Source organism: Barbus barbus, assembly GCF_936440315.1.
Source record: "Barbus barbus genome assembly, chromosome: 44".
Taxonomy (NCBI): Eukaryota; Metazoa; Chordata; class Actinopteri; order Cypriniformes; family Cyprinidae; genus Barbus; species Barbus barbus.
In genome coordinates, this window is record NC_136722.1 from 20,813,849 (window position 1) to 20,819,848 (window position 6,000).

A 6,000-nucleotide genomic window follows, 5' to 3' on the forward strand; every position below is an offset into this window, starting at 1 on the left:
CCAACCCTAATTAAACACACCTGAAGCAGCTAATCAAAGTCTTACTAGGTAGAGTTGAAACTTCCAGGCAGGTGTGTTGAGGCAAGTTGGAGCTAAACTCTGTAGGACACCGGCCCTCCAGGATCAAGTTTGATGACCCCTGTTCAATGGCATCGCTGTGAAGATCTTTTTGAAGCAGCTTTATTTTTAAGAGTTTACTGTAATGTGCTTTAGTTGTGTATCACATACTACTATGGCAAAAACACTGAAAATTGGTATACTTTGCACAGTAAACATACTGCAAACTTCACAAATATAGTACAAGCGGTATGCCATTCTGATCAAAGGTTATGTTCAAAATACTACCATACTGTTCTTACTGTTCCTGCAGTATATACTGTAGTATGCATACTGTTTTCTAAAAGCATTAAATACCAGCATGAACTACAAAATGTACATTTTACAATGCATTTTACATTTAGAATTTCTATGATAAACATTGGTATTTTAGTATTGCTTATATACCATATATTACATATACAAATTTTGAATAGCTTTAGATTTTAGTTTTAGTATTTATTTGTGCTTTTGTCATTTTGATCATATTTATTTGATTTGATATTTTCTGCTTATTTTTAGCTTAACATCAACATTTCTATTTTTGTTTTTTCATCTATTATTTGCATTTTAATTATATTTGTATTTAAATTATGTAGTAATTAAAACGATTGAATATTTTAATATATTTTTAATGAAACCACTGATAATAACTGGATGTCACTTATCAACATAATGCCTGCGGTTCCACTTCCTATTTTTAAAGAATAGTTGGCCGTCTTTATTCAGGGCCGTTTCCACCATAGACGCTGCGAGAGACACTCAAATGAGCAGGTTAATGATCTGGACTAGAGTATAAGGCTGGCTTTGCTCTTTGTTTGGGCTGACAGTGGCAAGATTTCAGCTTTGACTGTAAAATGACCTGGGGAAACAGTACATGAACAAACTCGACCTTAAAGAAGCGGAAGCTGGACAGGACGCATCTTACTGCGTGGGAAAAGAAATCCCACAGTTCTCCAGGAGGAATGATGAGTTAAACTGTTTGAAGTTAGGCAGAGATACAGCCGATTGGCTCGGTAAAAGGATTCTCTCCATCTGGTTCAGCGATGAAGCCAAAAGCAGCTTTGTCAGATGAAGAGATGAAAGCTTATAATTTTTGATAGATGGTTCGCGTTTAAAGCCTCCGGAATAACATGACCAGCCTGAAAGGGTCGTCAATGGGTCTTGTAAAGCACTAGTGGCCATTGTAAATCATCTGTGAGCCTGAAAGAGCTCATGAGTGCACTTTGTCTAGTGTGAGAGCAACATCAAATAGGGTTTTTCGCCTGGTCTGATCACATCTGCTACGGTTTCCGCCCGCTCTATCCGACAAATAAACTGAGCCAAGATTTGATGGAGCATTTTGCCCCCGAAACGTCTAACGAGGGCCATTCAGAATTGAAGAATTACCTCTGTTCATGAATGTGAATGTGAATATCCAACAAGATGCTAAATTGGAATTTAATTTGGAAATATATGAAGAGGATTTTTCCAAATTAAAATTAAAAGTACAGCAGTCGCACAATAGAGACTATTGTCACCAGGTCACTTTATGGTTGTTCACTAGTGGACAACTACTGCTAGATACACGTGTTTGATAGAGTTGCCAAAATCATATAACAAATTATGTACTGTGTATTGCTTTTCTGGCTATAATTGTTTTAATATATATATATATATATATATATATATATATATATATATATATATATGAGTGTGTGTGTGTGTGTGTGCGCGCGTGGAAATTTCTTTGTGACATTACAAAATTATCACACACACAAACATACACATGCACACAAAATTATATTATATTATATTATATTATATTAATCATGTCCTTGATATATACAGTGGTGGGCAAAATTATTATAACACTAGTATTTTCATCAGCTAAAAATGGTTTTAAGTCAGTTATTTCTATCTTTTGCTGTAAAGTGTCAGTAGGAAATATCAGTTTACATTTCCAAACATTAATTTTGCCATTAATTGTAATAATCCAGTGAGACTTTTGTTTGCATAAAGAGTCTGACGGCAGCCAGTGCTCCACACAGAGATCTGATCTCATCATCATCCAGTCTGTCTGGAATGACATGAAGAAACTAAGAAAGACTAAATCCATAAGAATGTGGCAACGTCTCCAAGATGCTTCAAGAAACCTACCTGCAGAACAAATATCTCACTGGATTATTACAATTAATGGCAAATTTAATGTTTGGAAATGTAAACTGATATTTCCCACTGACACTACAATTACAATAATTATATATTTTACATCACTAATACATTATATAAATATACAGTGCCGTGAAAAGGTTTTTTCCCCTTCCTGTTTTTATTTAGTTTATTTTATTTTTTGCATATTTGTCACACTTAAAAGATTCAGATAATCAAACTAATTTTTATATTACACAAAGATAATGCAAGCAAATACAAAATGCAGTTTTTAAATGATTATTTCATTTATTAAGGGAAAAAAGCTATCAAAACCTACCTGGCGATACGTGAAAAATGAATTGCCTCCTCCTGTTAAATCATGAAAGAACTGTGATTAACCACACTATTTTAGAAAGCTGAGTTAAATTTCACTAGCCAAACCCAGGCCTGATTACTGCCAGACCTGTTGAATCAAGAAATCACTTAAATAGAACCTGTTTGACAAAGTGAAGCATGCTAAAAGAGCAACACATCATGCCGCAATCTAAAGAAATTGAAGAAGAAATGAGAAACAAAATAGTTAACATGTATCAGTCTGGAAAGGGTTATAAAGCCATTTCTACAGTATTGGGACTCCAGCGAACCACGGTCAGAGCCATTATCCACAAATGGAGAAAACTTGGAACAGTGACTGGTGAACCTTCCCAGGAGTGGCCAGCCTACCAAAATTACTCCAAGAGCACAATAACGACTAATCCAGGAGGTCATAAAATAACCCACAACAACATCTAAAGAACTGCAGGCCTCACTTGCCTCAATTAAGGTCAGTGTTCATGATTCAACAATAAGAAACTGGGCAAAAACGGCATTCATGGGAGAGTTCCAAGGCAAAAGCCACTGCTGACCAAAAAGAACACAAAGGCTTGTCTCACATTTGCCAAAAAATATTTTGATTATCCCTAAGACTTTTGGGCAAATATTCTGTGGACTGATGAGACAAACGTTTTTGGAAGGTGTGTGTCCCGTGACATCTGGCGTAAAAACAACACAGCATTTCATAAAAAGAATATCATACCAACAGTCAAACATGGTGGTGGTAGTGTGATGGTCTGGGGCTGCTTTGCAGCTTCAGGACCTGGACGACTTGCCGTAATTGATGGAACCATGAATTCTGCACTCTATCAGAAAATCCTGAAGGAGAATGTCCGGCCATCAGTTTGTGACCTCAAGCTCAAGCGCACTTGGGTTATGCAGCAGGACAATGATCCCAAACACACCAGCTAGGCCACCTCCGAATGGCTCAAGAAAAATAAAATTAAGGTTTTGGAGTGGCCAAGTCAAAGTCCGGACTTAAATCCGATTGAGATGCTGTCACATGACCTTAAACAGTCCATTCATGCTCCAATGTGGATGAATTAAAACAATTCTGCAAAGAATGGTGGGCCAAAATTCCTCCACAGCGATGTGAAAGAGTCATTGCCAGTTATTGCAAATGCTTGATTGCAGTTGTTGCTGCAAAAGGTGGCACAACCAGTTATTAGATTTAGGGGGCAATTACTTTTTCACGTAGTGTCAGGCAGGTTTGGACAGCTTTTTTCCCTTAATAAATTATATAATTATTTCAAAACTGCATTTTGTATTTACTCGGGTTATCTCTGTGTAATATTAAATTTAGTTTGATGATCTGAATCATTCACGTGTGATAAATATGCAAAATGCAACAAAAAAAATTAAAACAGGAAGGGGGCAAAAAACTTCATTTCTATAGTGTACAAAAATTTATTATTAATGTTACATTTAATGAAAATTATCTGTGTATATTAATTTGTAACAATTATAATTCTACTTCCTCAAATTCTGTTTGCTGAATCAATTCAAATTCAGCAATTCACCCACTTCTAAATGGCACTCAGGCCTGCAAGCTACAATATATTACATGCAACATTTCTGTTGCCACAATCTCTTATCTTGCCGTCTATAAAGACCCGAGTTGTATTTTCAATTTCCCATCAATCCCGTCTGCAGTCTTCATTTTCCGGCCTCCATATGTCAAATGAGAGTCAGGCTAGTCCTTCACTCAAAGAGAAACACAACCTGCCATTCTTATCACTGTGGCAACATACCAAGCAGATTCCAGGCCTGCATGACTTCCATCAGCTTAGATCTCCGCCATTCTCAGGTTCAAGATCTGATAGTGAAATATCTCAATCCTTCTCAAACACAACACATTTGAGGACATTTCATCTGGATTGTGACAAAAGTAATAGGGGAAATTATATTTAATTGCTTTTGAGTTATTTGGAAGATACGCACATTGTTCTTTGGCTGACCTGAATGTTCGTCTTTGGTTGAACAGAAGCATCGGGCCGGGTCGTCAGGCAGACCAACCTGTTCGTCTCAGAGAGCTGGATTCTGATTGGATGACGGGGTGGATGCAGGTGATTGATTAGCCGGATTGTGTTGATGAAAGGTGCACTGCAGCTGCGTGATTTATGCAGGGATTATCTCTATCTGTCACAGCCTTACGTGGAAAACTAATCGCACATGTGGATATCGATCCTGTCACCTTTCTGCTGGGACACGTGGAGGACAGACAGGCGGTCTGTTACCCTCATGTGCGGTGAATTCATCAGTGAGTCTCTTTATGATGATGTCCTTACAAAAAATACACCATGACTACCAAAGTTTATGACAAAACACCATAATTGCTACTAGGATTTTGATAATTGATTGTCAAATTTCTTCAGTTAATCCGATTAATAATATAATAAATATATTATTATTATTAGTGTGTGTGTGTGTGAGAATTTTAATAATATATATATATATAAATTATAGTAATGATATTGTATTAGAAATATATATATATAATATTGTTAACAATATAATAATATAATAAAATATAATATAATGAGATATTAGAAAAATTATCTGTATATATTATAATTATTAATAATAATATTATATTATATATTATGTTACATTATATTATAATTATATGTACACACACACATACAGAAAGCAAACTGCAGGATATAATATTATAATAATATAATATTAATATTGGTATATTCCAAAATATTACTATATTAGAATATTATATGTTATTGTATGTATATGTTGTAACATATGTGATATATATTAATATATTATTTCAATATTATGTTTATATTATAATACAAATTATTCACACAAAGCAAACAGCAGCTTTAAAGCCTCAGAAATATGTAGAATATATTTTTTGTTAATATTTACATTCTCGCTCATGTTTGCTTTTTTTTTGACATGTAATTAAAGAATATAGATGGAGGACATATTTGCCCGAGACCGAATTGATATTGATCAAGAACATAACTGCATTGTCTTCAGTAAATACACGTAAATGTCATTCTATATTTGTCACGCGCTATATAGGTACTCGGTATTAGCATGCTAATAACCTTCTTTAACGCAATCCTCGCAGATGGACGTAAGAGGGAAAACAGAAACAGCCTGGACAGGAAGACAGGATGGAGGAAGAGCAAATGAAGAACATTCTGTTTGCTTTCTGTGAAAGGGCACAATAATCTTAATCAAATCTTAATGAGAGAAGCTGGCAGTCCAGTCAGACCCACTCATTCCCCGGCAGGCTGCGCGTCTCAGCTGTCCCTCCCACGCCGCGGGTCACTCGATCAGCAAAGCCCCTCTCAAAACATTCTGTGAGCTTTACAGTTTACATCTGATTCCATGCAGCAGCTTTGTTATTGACTAATCAATGCACTTAATTTGCTG